This window comes from Panulirus ornatus, chromosome 8, assembly GCF_036320965.1.
Source record: "Panulirus ornatus isolate Po-2019 chromosome 8, ASM3632096v1, whole genome shotgun sequence".
Classification (NCBI taxonomy): domain Eukaryota; kingdom Metazoa; phylum Arthropoda; class Malacostraca; order Decapoda; family Palinuridae; genus Panulirus; species Panulirus ornatus.
In genome coordinates, this window is record NC_092231.1 from 26,266,827 (window position 1) to 26,280,204 (window position 13,378).

The 13,378-nt window shown below is 46.7% G+C and overlaps 1 protein-coding gene across 16 annotated transcripts in view; it reads left to right on the forward strand.

The window, feature by feature from the left end:
• The window catches only part of LOC139749872 (CUGBP Elav-like family member 4), a 1,199,110-nt gene that overhangs the window by 557,841 nt on the left and 627,891 nt on the right, over positions 1 to 13,378 (forward strand). Inside the window, exon 1 of one of the 16 annotated variants that reach the window (XM_071664242.1) lies at positions 12,299 to 13,097. The exons of the other annotated variants lie outside the window; for them this stretch is intronic. The gene's annotated coding sequence lies outside the window, so the exon portion shown is untranslated. Of the gene's footprint in view, positions 1 to 12,298; positions 13,098 to 13,378 lie in introns of those variants that run through there. 16 annotated transcript variants of the gene reach the window in all.

Genomic DNA, 13,378 nt, shown 5'->3' on the forward strand with positions numbered 1-13,378 from the left:
CTTACCCTTACGTTACTCACTCGATCAAACCACCTCACACCACACATTGTCCTCAAACATCTCATTTCCAGCACATCCATCCTCCTGCGCACAACTCTATCCATAGCCCACGCCTCGCAACCATACAACATTGTTGGAACCACTATTCCTTCAAACATACCCATTTTTGCTTTCCGAGATAATGTTCTCGACTTCCACACATTCTTCAAGGCCCCCAGAATTTTCGCCCCCTCCCCCACCCTATGATCCACTTCCGCTTCCATGGTTCCATCCGCTGCCAGATCCACTCCCAGATATCTAAAACACTTCACTTCCTCCAGTTTTTCTCCATTCAAACTCACCTCCCAATTGACTTGACCCTCAACCCTACTGTACCTAATAACCTTGCTCTTATTCACATTTACTCTTAACTTTCTTCTTCCACACACTTTACCAAACTCAGTCACCAGCTTCTGCAGTTTCACACATGAATCAGCCACCAGCGCTGTGTCATCAGCGAACAACAACTGACTCACTTCCCAAGCTCTCTCATCCCCAACAGACTTCATACTTGACCCTCTTTCCAAAACTCTTGCATTTACCTCCCTAACAACCCCATCCATAAACAAATTAAACAACCATGGAGACATCACACACCCCTGCCGCAAACCTACATTCACTGAGAACCAATCACTTTCCTCTCTTCCTACACGTACACATGCCTTACATCCTCGATAAAAACTTTTCACTGCTTCTAACAACTTTCCTCCCACACCATATATTCTTAATACCTTCCACAGAGCATCTCTATCAACTCTATCATATGCCTTCTCCAGATCCATAAATGCTACATACAAATCCATTTGTATATATATATATATATATATATATATATATATATATATATATATATATATATATATGGATGGCTTCACTCGCCATACACTTGTAAATGGCTTTAGGTGTTATATATATATATATATATATATATATATATATATATATATATATATACATATGGATGGCTTCACTCGTCATACAACTTGTAAATGGCTTTACGTGTTATATATATATATATATATATATATATATATATATATATATATATATATATATATATATATATATATATATGGATGGCTTCACTCACCATACACTTGTAAATGGCTTTAGGTGTTATATATATATATATATATTTTTTTTTATTATACTTTGTCGCTGTCTCCCGCGTTTGCGAGGTAGCGCAAGGAAACAGACGAAAGAAATGCCCCCCCCCCCCATACACATGTATATACATACGCCCACACACGCAAATATACATACCTACACAGCTTTCCATGGTTTACCCCAGACGCTTCACATTCCTTGATTCAATCCACTGACAGCACGTCAACCCCGGTACACCACATCGCTCCAATTCACTCTATTCCTTGCCCTCCTTTCACCCTCCTGCATGTTCAGGCCCCGATCACACAAAATCTTTTTCACTCCATCTTTCCACCTCCAATTTGGTCTCCCTCTTCTCCTTGTTCCCTCCACCTCCGACACATATATCCTCTTGGTCAATCTTTCCTCACTCATCCTCTCCATATGCCCAAACCACTTCAAAACACCCTCTTCTGCTCTCTCAACCACGCTCTTTTTATTTCCACACATCTCTCTTACCCTTACGTTACTCACTCGATCAAACCACCTCACCACACATTGTCCTCAAACATCTCATTTCCAGCACATCCATCCTCCTGCGCACAACTCTATCCATAGCCCACGCCTCGCAACCATACAACATTGTTGGAACCACTATTCCTTCAAACATACCCATTTTTGCTTTCCGAGATAATGTTCTCGACTTCCACACATTCTTCAAGGCTCCCAGGATTTTCGCCCCCCTCCCCCACCCTATGATCCACCTCCGCTTCCATGGTTCCATCCGCTGCCAGATCCACTCCCAGATATCTAAAACACTTCACTTCCTCCAGTTTTTCTCCATTCAAACTCACCTCCCAGTTGACTTGACCCTCAACCCTACTGTACCTAATAACCTTGCTCTTATTCACATTTACTCTTAACTTTCTTCTTCCACACACTTTTCCAAACTCAGTCACCAGCTTCTGCAGTTTCTCACATGAATCAGCCTATATATATATATATATATATATATATATATATATATATATATATATATATATATATATATGGATGGCTTCACTCGTCATACACTTGTAAATGGCTTTAGGTGTTATGCACTGATAAATGCAGTTATTGATTATGTACTTATTTATGGCTTCTGTTGTTGTGCTCTCACAAAATGGCTTTCTTTTCCCTGTCCTTATAAATGGTTTCCGTACTGATTTTCTTAGAAATGGCTTTAGTTTTCTATCTATGAATAACTTTATTTATTCCATATTTATAAATGGCCTTATTTTCATGTGGTTATGAATGCCCATGGTGTATACTTATGCCTCTCTGAAGTATACATTAAATATAGAACATCAGTTGGTTGCACAGTATACTTGGCTCTACGTTTATGTTGGTTCTCTTGAATCGTTATAACCCTTAATCTGTTTTCACCGTTGGTTCGTTATACCCGTTGGGTTGTTATAACCGTTGGTTCGTTATAACCGTTGGTTCGTTATACCCGTTGGGTCGTTATACCCGTTGGTTCGTTATACCCGTTGATCCTTTATATTCACGGTTTTTGTAATAGTTAACTTGTCATAACCGTTGATCCGTTATAACCGTTGGTTCGCTCTTGCCGTTTGGTCGTTATAACCGTTCGTTCGTTATAACGGTGCCATTTACATAAGGCCTCCTGGAGAGGGTCATAGCGAGCCGTGAAAACGTAACTAAAATCGAGTAACCTTGTAAGTGCATTAGAGGCCGGACATAAACACACACCTAATCCCCCCTCCCCCCCCCCCCCCCCTCTCTCTCTCTCTCTCTCTCTCTCTCTCTCTCTCTCTCTCTCTCTCTCTCTCTCTCTCTCTCTCTCTCTCTCTCTCTCTCCCCGGCCCATTTTGGCCTGTCCTCGTCCTCGCTGGCCCTTGGTCCTTGGCCACTTTGACCCATCCTTGTCCGTCCGAGTAAACCCTTGCACTTGGCCGCTGGCCACCTTGGTCAACTCTAGCACTCAGCCATTGACCAACCTGACACTCCCTGGCTTCTTGCTCTGGCCCATTCTGGCCCTTGTCCATCCTTTTTCTCCTCCTCCTCCTCCTCCTCCTGTCTCCTCCCCTTCCCTCCTTCCCCTCTCCCACCCTTCCTTCCCTCTTGCCCATCTGTATGACAGCCCTCCCCTCCCCCTCGCCAATATCACACGCGTGAATGTCTTCCTGCACTTTTAGCACAGCCCAATGGCCGGCCGGCCACATTGGAGGGTAATACCGTGGCTCCTTAGTCGCGCTCCACCACGACACGACCCTGGGGCACGACGCGCGGGACGACGACTCTTGGCCTAGCCTGTGACCTAGCTCTTGAAAGTCGGGTCAAAGCCTAGGCAACGAGAGATCGTACCCAAGGGATGGCTCCGTCGTGCTCATGGGGTCAAAGTGCTAAAAATTCATTTGTCTGAGCTCCGTCCTCTGTCTTTTAATATCGAAGAGCTGAGCGGCATCATAATTCAACATGTGCTGGGCCCTCCTCCCTCCCTCCCTCTCTCCCCGCCTGTATCTGGTGTGTGTGTGTGTGTGTGTGTGTGTGTGTGTGTGTGTGTGTGTGTGTGTGTGTGTGGACATTACTGATGGTTGGGTCTCCTCGCCTCCACTGGCTTCCAGTCTTTCCAGTCCGCTGGTCTCCTTCTGAAGGGATGACGTTTCCAGCGGGAGTTTTATTTAGCTTTGACTTCCAGGTCTCCGCGTCTGCTTGGCTCCACAGGCTCCTCGCTTCCATTCCAGTCTTGGAGTGTTGAGGTTTCCAGAAGGGTTACTTAGTTCTGGCTTCCAGATCTCCGCTTCTGCTGGTTTCGAGAGGCTTGGGGCCTCCCAGTCCGATCTCTTCTTGAGGGAGGGTGTGTGTGTGTGTTTTTTTTTTTTTTCATGTTTTAGGGGGAAGGAGAAAGGATGAGAAGGATGGGGTTATGGACGAGGTTTGGAGGTTTGTGAAAGAATTGGTTGAGTGAGGATGATATCGAGTCTTTCCAGGATGGTAGTGTGCTGTTGGGATGATGGTGTTGTGGTAGCGTTGGTGATGTTAGTGTGATGATGGTGTGCATGTGGTGGTGATGGTTGCCACTGGTTGGCTAACTGTCCGATGGAGCCACAGCCAACGTTCGCCACGGTCAAAACGTTTCCTTTATACATGTTAACGTTTGTGTGTGTCCTTGTACTTGTTCTTGCGTATATAATAGTGTCGCCTGGGTGTTTGTAGTGACATTCGTTAGGTCACTTTTACACCCTCCGTACTCTCGTCATTCAAGCAGTTGAGCACGAGTGCACGACCCTTGGGCACGAAGATACGCTAGTCTTGAACATGACGGTATGATCAGATCAGAGGTCAAACTATCAAACCCAGGGGTCGCATCGCCGTGCTGAAGGTCATATCGTCATGTTCAGGGGGTCGGACTGTCGTGCTCTAGATGCGCATCAATAGGTCGTGTAAACTGTTAAGGCAGCAAGGGAGGCGACTCTCCAGACATAGGCCTGGGTATCTAAAAACACAGCCACCTGTCGGCTTCGCCCCATTAGCATATTGAATAATAAAATCCGAGCGAGGCTACGGCCCGGCCTCCCAGGGCCCGGGCTGCCGCTTGTCTCGAGGCGAATAAACAGTTGCAACGAGTGGGAATCTCCCTCACCACCACCATCACCACCCTCACCACCCTCACCACCACCACCCTCACCACCCTCACCACCACCACCCTCACCACCACCACCACCACCACCCTCACCACCACTACCACCACCAAACTCCAGCACGACATCTTCCTTAAAGCAAATCTCTCCTTATCACGAGTGTCAGCAGTTCTCTGCGTCGCACCCATCTTTCAATTCCTTCGGGATTTCTCAAGTTTCCTTCGTCAGGAGCGTGGTGATGGTGTTGTCGTGGCGGCGATACCTCCTCCCCCCCCTCCTCCTCCTCCTCTTCCTCCTCCTGCGTGTCATCAGCATCCCTCACATCTCCTGGGGAGCCGAACGTCCCTCAACGTCACGGGTGTGTCTCATTATCCCTTATACCTCGCTCCTCACTCCTCCTCGCTCCTTCCCATGTGACAATGTGGCGGGCGAGGGACGTAGGCACGGATAGGGTGTCTGGGTGATGGGGACGGATGATGAGTCTGGATGATGGGGACGGTTAGGGATGTAGATAAGGGTTACGGATGATGGGGCTGCATGATGCGGACGAATGAGGGTGGAGATGATGGAGTCGGGTGTTGGGTCTAGTTGATGGGGACGGATAGGGGTGTAGGTGATGGGAACGGATAGGGGTGTAGGCGATGGGAACGGATGCTGGGTCTGGATAATGGGGGATGGATGATGGTCTGGGTGATGAAGACGGGGATCCCAGTGATGGGGATGGTGGGGTTCTAGATAATTGGGACGAGGGTTTGGGTGATTGGGACTGATGAGGATTTGTGTGATAGGGACTGAGCTAAGCCTCTCTTATACACATACTTCGTCGATGCCAGCTAGGGTAGACACAGCCGATGGATCACCCACCACTCCAACGCACGCAAACTGAGGCTCTTAAGATTTATCTCTGGCTCCAGCACCAGGGGTCACCAACATTAACCTCCCCATTACCTTCCACAGTTACGGTCTTTCACATCACGAAAAAAAAAAGATGATTCCATCCAGGCGTTTATGGAACTCTTCATGATCCACAAAAAAATAAGATAAGATGAAATAAGAAACTGACTAAAGAAGTATCAGTTTTTATTTACTTATCTTCATTTCATTTGCAGATTACTCCCTGAAGTGAGTGAGGATTGGATTGATTTGTGCCGTTATTATCACCGGCAAGTTTAGAGATGACCCAGCCTGACTGGAGCTGAGTGGCAAGCCTGAGACGTGAAGGTCTTTTGGGGGAGGTTTTACGAGTCCTGTGGACCGTGTTATACCGAGATGTATTAATATAACACAGACGAGAGACTTGCCAGGCCCTCCTGCAGGTCATCTTGAGGATGTCGCCAGCAGGGCTGGGAGGCTGCAGTGGGTCGGGTAGGCCCGGGGGGAGGGGGCACGGAGAGAGAGAGAGAGAGAGAGAGAGAGAGAGAGAGAGAGAGAGAGAGAGAGAGAGAGAGGCGGACGAGGACCAAGGTCTGTGGAGGATGATGTGAAGACAATTCTGCCGGGAACTTTTATCTCTTGAGCCTTACGACGGTACGACCTTTAGGTATGATGGCCTGGCCCTTGACTTGACTCTTGCTGCGCCATCGTACCCAAGCATCGCACCCTCTGTCGTGTTCAGGGGTCGTACCATAGTGTTTCAAGAGTCGTACCACAGAGCCCAAGAGTCGTACTGCTCTGCTCAATGGTTAGCGCCTTCGTGCTCACAAGTCCTCCACGCGTTCAGGAGTCGTGCCGTCGTGAGTTAAGGGTCGTACTGTCGTGCTCAAGTGGTTACAATGTCTTGCATCCTCACTTGGCCAAGGGAGTCATCCCCCAGCCCTTTAGCTAGAGGATGTGAACGTCCCTCTCCTTCAAGGTGACCTGATCCAGAGGGGCTTGGGACCTGACCTGGGTCTCCCATCTGCCCTAGAGAGAGAGAGAGAGAGAGAGAGAGAGAGAGAGAGAGAGAGAGAGAGAGAGAGAGAGAGAGAGAGAACATTTTCGTACCTGTAAGGGCACGTGAGGTGCCCCGTACTCTTGAATCGTACCTTATACGTACCCTGGGGGGTGCCTCCAGAGCAGCCAGGCTGCTCCATTAAGCCCATAACGGTCTTTATTCTTGCTCTCAACCCACTTACGGTTCAGTAGGCCCTCTATCCCATTTTCTCTCGACCTGTACTCTGCCTTTTATCAGCGTGTGTCTCAGCTCCACATTTCTCTCTCTCTCTCTCTCTCTCTCTCTCTCTCTCTCTCTCTCTCTCTCTCTCTCTCTCTCTCTCTCTCTCTCTCTCTCTCTCTCTCCACACACACATTCTCCATTAATTTCATTCTTTACCCACAGAATTATAATTTTCTCAGTTTTTCTTTTGTAGTAACGAGTCTTGCTGTTATTCTTGTCCTCTCTCCTCATGTCTCTTCCTCGTACCTGATGCATTCATCCTCACCCCTAGTACGTTCTTCTTCACCCCTGGTACGATTTTCCTGAACCCTAGTACGTTTTTACTTACCGCTAGTACATTCTTTCTCACCTCTGCAACGTTCTTTCTCACCCCTGGCACGTCTGTCTCACCCATGGCACGTTCGCCTTAAGTCTCCCCTACACCTTTGTACGTTCTCTACAGTAAGTTGAGCCCTTGATCACAAGGGTTCAGCCCTTGGTTATGATAGCCTAGCATTTCACCCACGACAAAGGCCAGGTCATCGTAACCAAGGGTCGTATTGTCGTTCTCAAGGGTTAAGGCGTTCCCTGTCTTGGCTCAGTCCTGTTCCTTGATCCATTTACCTCCATTATAATGGCTCCCTCCCGGGCCACCAGACCCTTTCATTCCTTGTGTTCCTCAGTTATGTTGTTGTCAGACCTTCACCCTCTCACCCGACCAACACCGAGTCTCTCGCTACCCTACCAGCAGTCCTGACCCCCTGCCACTCCTTACCAACAGTCCTGACCTCTGCCACTCCTTATCAGAACTCCTGACCCCTGCCACTCCTTACCAGAAGTCTTGACCCCTGCCACCCTTACCAGAAGTCCTGACTTAAGCCACCCTTGTCAACATTCCTCACCCCTGCCACCCCCTACCAGCAGTCGTGACCCCTTCCACCACAACCAGCACTCCTGATCCCTGGTACCCTTACCAGCAGTTCTAACCCCCTGCCAGCAGTCCTGACTCTTGCCAACGCTACCAGCATTCGTAATCCCTGTCAGTTCTGCCAGCACTCCTGATACTGTTATACGTACCAACACTCCTGACCACTGCCACCCTTACCAACAGTCCTGACTCCTACCAGGCCTGCCAGTGATCCTGACCCCCTCCGCCTGACTTACTGGGTCCCCAGTCACTGTCATTAGCACCTCTTCATCCACTTAATTAAATCTTCATCACCTCTCTTGTGGTGTGGTACATTTGTGGACATATTCCTATCAAGATGCTCTTACGTCCTCCAGTAGATAACTTCGTTATAGACCATCAGGTCTTCTGTTATGTAGCTTTCCCATGTACTGTCCTTCAGCGAGTAACCTCGTCATAGACCATCAGGTCTTCTGCTATCTGGCTTTCCCATTTACTGTCCTCTAGCAGATAACCTCGCCATAGACCATCAGGTCTTCTGTTATGTAGCTTTCCCATGTACTGTCCTCCAGCAAGTAACCTCGCCATAGACCATCAGGTCTTCTGTTATGTAGCTTTCCCATGTACTGTCCTCCAGCAAGTAATCTCGTCATAGACCATCAGGTCTTCTGTTATCTGGCTTTCTCATGTCTACGTCCCCCGTACATCTGTCCGTTATTCTCGCCCTCTTCCCGTTTATGTACAGCCACTCGCCTCTTATCCTGATTCTCCTTCTCCTCTTTCGTAACCCCTGGACCCTGGAACAGCCTTTCGTAATCCCCCAAATCAAGAATGAGGCGCTGGAATTTGGTGGATTTTTTTTTCTTTTTAAGTGTATGACGTCAGAGGAGTAGGGCTGTGGAGTAGTGCAAAGAGCCTTCAAGGAGGGGGGTGAGTGGGTAACCTCTCCACACCCTCACACTCTAAAGGCTTAATGTTGTGTTATGCTCGGCCGGGCCCTCCAGCACTGCATTGGTTAATCCCCCCCATCCGTTTTCTTTGACAAGGTCTCCTTTTAAGAGAAATCACTCCGGCGTTTTCTGTGCGCCGGGAAAGACTTATGAATACCACTTGGGTACTGTCCCCCCCCCCCTCCCCCTCTTCTCTCTCTCTCTCTCTCTCTCTCTCTCTCTCTCTCTCTCTCTCTCTCTCTCTCTCTGGCACTATGTAATGGCCGTATTTTTCACAGAGGAACAACCCCGAGTTTAAGGTGAGGGAACTACAGCGAGGGTACGAGCCGCAAATTTTTTTGTTATATTTTCCCCCGTGTGATCATTTCCCTCCGTGCTCGCCTGACTCTTTGTATAAACGATTCAAGTTCATTTAAGCAAAGGCAAAATTTTTTTTTTCTTCTTTTACCCGTTTTCTTTCCTTACTATGGCTATGGCTCGAGAAATAGATCTTGCTTGATTTTTTTTTCTCCCCACTTTCTATCCTCTGTAAGGCAGTCTAATGTGCTTTAGGGAGGGGTTTGAATAGACTGTGAGGGGGGGGGGGGAGTTGTAGTGTGAAGCGAGGTTGGTTGATAGATTTTTTTCTTTTTGCGAACACCGTCCCGTCCCCCCATCCCCCTCAAATAAAGTAAATAAATGAAAAATAAAAGAATTCGAAAATAAGCTTAGACCCCTTGAGCACGACGATGCTACCTTTAAATACGATGGTTCAACCTTAGGTTACGATGGCGTGGCCTTTAACCTCGCCGTTAAGGATCACGTCAAAGGAAAGGCCTTCGTAACCTGGGGTTGTACCGCTGTGCTCAAGGGTCGTACCGTCATGATGAAGGATGGCACAGCTCTGCTCAGGGGACCTGATATAACCTCGTACCCTATCACTATCCCTGACCCTCACATAAGGTGACAAAGAGGTGTAGATTTACATACAGAAGTTGTAATACAGGATGTGTATGTTATTATGGATATAAGAGTTGTAATATTGGATGTGTGTGTATGTCATTATAGATATAAAAGTTGTAATATAGGATGTTTGTGTGTTATTTCTGTCGCTTGGCTCAAAATTTGTTACTCGGTCAATTTTCGTGAGTGTTCTTATGTTGTAAGATGAAGTTATTACAGAGTTTTATGTTTTCTGATTGTTGTTTAGAGGTTGGTTATGTTGGCTATAGGCCTGTGTACTTCTAGGGTCATTAAGGCCATCAAGTTATAACCACCAGTCGTAATGACTTCCACATCATCACCAGGTGTTAGTGATCATTCCAAGATCATGTATACACTCCCACTGTGTAGGTGGCCCACGAAGAACATCCCGTGCTGCCAGTCTGGTCCCTAGAGTCATGCCTGGCCATCGGGTCTCAAAGCTCAGCATTATAGATAAAGGGAAATAGATGAAGAGACAAAGGAAGACGAGGAGTAAGTTCGGAAGGAGTGCGGTAGTGTAGGGGGAGGGGGGAGGAAGACACCCCCCCCCCATCCTTCACCCCTCCAAGGAGCGAACGACGCAAATTAATGGACTCAAATTCTCTTCCATTCCCGCCGTGCCCCAGGGTATGGGAAAGTAATAAAAGGGTTCCTTCAGCAGGAACCTGGCAAGATGTTGACAGCTGATCTCCCTCTGGCTACAACACTTTTTAATTACGCCCAGCTTCCCTCTGCCCACCCCGTCCCCTCTCACCCTGTTCCATCCCCCCCCCCAACCCCACCTCTCCTCTCGTCCTCTTACCATTCCAGAAAACTTTTTCTCCCTCCTTCTTTCTCCCCTTATCAACCACTGCCTCTCGCACCCCCTACCACCTCCATCTGTTCTACCCCTGCCCCTCCATCCTTCTTCCTTCCCCACCCCTACCCCTTGCCGCGGGATCAGCCCCCCTACCCCAGCCCGCCACCCATCACAGTTCTCATCTCTCAGTCCTCAGGTTCATTTCCCCAACTTGCGTCAATGTCATTATTATTTTTCCCAAAGTTTTATTTGTGTTGTCAGTTGTGGATGTGACTTTTCTTTTTCTTTCTTTCTTCCTTCGCAACTGCTGCTTTTCTCGCTGATTGAACAACTGGTATAATTAATTAGCCACTCTCCCGTTATATATATATATATATATATATATATATATATATATATATATATATATATATATATATATATATATATATATATATATATATATATATATATATATATATATATATATATATAAGTTTAGATCAAGTTAACAGGGTGTGGCATAATTACGTGAGGAGTGTGTACTGGTCTGGTACAGAGTCGGCTCGTGTGTGATCTCTCGTACCAGGTTACTGTATTCGTCTGTTGTAGTTTGTGCCTCTGTGTATGATCCCCCCCCCCTCCCTCGTAGTTTTTGTATTCCTTGTTAGTGCATTATTGTATGATGTCCTGTCATAGCTGCTGTATCCCCCCACATTGTGTTTCTGTGCTTGTTTTTTTTTTCCTTTATTTGTTAGATTTTTATTTTTGCATCGCTGGACTCGACATTTTTCTTGTATTTTCCACAAATCTTCCAATCATCCTATTTTGCCCGTTGCCTCCATCCCGGGATGTCCCTCCCATTTCCATCCCTGGTGGTATAGTTGTCGTTTTTCATCTATTTTCTTTTTTTTATATGTATTCGTTGTGTATTCTCTTCCTACGGTGTTGTTGATTGTATTTTGTTCTCTCACTTCGTTGGATTCTTGTTGTATTTTTAGCGTATTGCAATGTGTGTGTGTGTGTGTGTGTGTGTGTGTGTTTGGGGGGGGGAGGGGGTTCTGTATGTATTTTTATATCATCACCGAATTCGCTGGACGTAGAGTCGAGCGGGTTCGATTCCTCTCCCCGCCAACCCAACCTCCGCCCAGCGTCAGGCTGCGGCTTCAGCCTCGAGAATGACTTTCGACGTCGGATAACGACGTTGACGTAGTTACGGTGACGTAGCGACGTTGAAGTAGTTACGGTGACGTAGTGACGTTGACGTAGCGACGGTGACGTAGCGACGTAGGCGTCGTATGATCTAATGCGTCACCACTGCTACGTTGGTATATGTTCTGTTTTTACTCTTATTTTCCTGTTTTCTTTTTTCGTTGATTTCACGTTTATGATTTATTTATCATATTTCTTTTTTTTTTCTTTTGTTTACTAATTATTTAAACTGTTGAAAAAAGTAAGGTTCACGTTCGTGCTTCAGTGGGTCAGATAATTCGAAGCCACACGAACCAGTCTCGTCACGGCTGAAGCACAGCGCCACACCTTGCCAATTGCCTCCAAATTATTTATAATTCACCTGTTGACTGCAGATATTCCTTATGTGGAATGCTGCGTTCACGTGAGGTGACTGTGAGTATTCCATATGTGGGATCTCGTTCTAAAAAGTCCGCGAGCGGCTGTAGGGATGTTAATGAATTAGGTAAGAACTCACTAACTGGCATTCACAGGGTATTTCCTTACACTCGCCCATAAGTTTCCCGCTCGAGTGGCCAGTAACCATCACAGTGTTGAAGTGGAAGGGTATAACATCCTCGCCTCGCGGAAGCCCAGCAAGGAAACGAAAATTATTACGCGGACTAATTTGATACTTTTAGAGATGAGTGACAGTGAAACAAATTATCTCAGTATTCACGAAGATAAAAAGCAGAAGAGCATATTATTCCCAGCAGTGAGGGTGAAGATGATCCCGGTGTCTGTGTGAGGAGGGGAGGGAGTAGCAGAAGGAAGTGGCAACGTTGCGTCGTTGGCCATTTGCTTGGTAGGAATGGACAGATGTTGCCAACTTCAGTCCGAAACTACTTGTTTTTGATTGAGGTGACTCAGGTGCAACAGGTGCTTGTTTTGTCATTAAGATGTCTGGGGAGCTGGACTATTTCTTAGAGTATTTTGATTGTGATATCATGGGCTCAAAGAAATTGCTATTAGGGTTTAGTGAATGATACACCCAACATCTGCTGAGGCTGTTCAAGTGACGGTGGTGAAAGAAAAGACCTGCAGTGTGGAGTACAATGAGCAAATGAGAATTGTAAACAGATGTGGTATGAGACTGTGAGAAAAAAAACACTTGTTTATGTTAGTGTTGAAAACTTCCTTCGTGTACTGAGTGAAGACTGAACAGAAGCCAAAATTGAAGGACTTCAGTAGGGCAATGTGTCGTCTGTTGGTTGACAGATTTACCTGATCGGTGAGACACCAGTGTGTCACATTGATAGACGCCACGTACGTCTAGTGTGAAGACTCTCCTCGTCCTCTCCCGTCTACGACAGGTGAGGAAGAGCCCAGTGAAGGTGGCATGTTTGTGCCAACACCACACTCTGAGGTGAGTGCAGTACATGTGTACTGAATGTAATGTGCTTCTATGTGTACAACCATGTTTGAGGTGTACAGTATAAAAAAGCAGTTTCTGAAAACGGCTCATAGTGTGCACATATGTAAATTTATCCACGTAAATGGTGTTGCAAGTATGTATATATATGTACGTAAATCATTTGCAGTAAGAGAAATAACATAGTAGCGTAGAGAAATTGCACATACGTATTGTGTAGCAACGATCATGTTGTGTGTGTGTGTGTGTGTGTCGAGGGAATCATCGTACGGCTG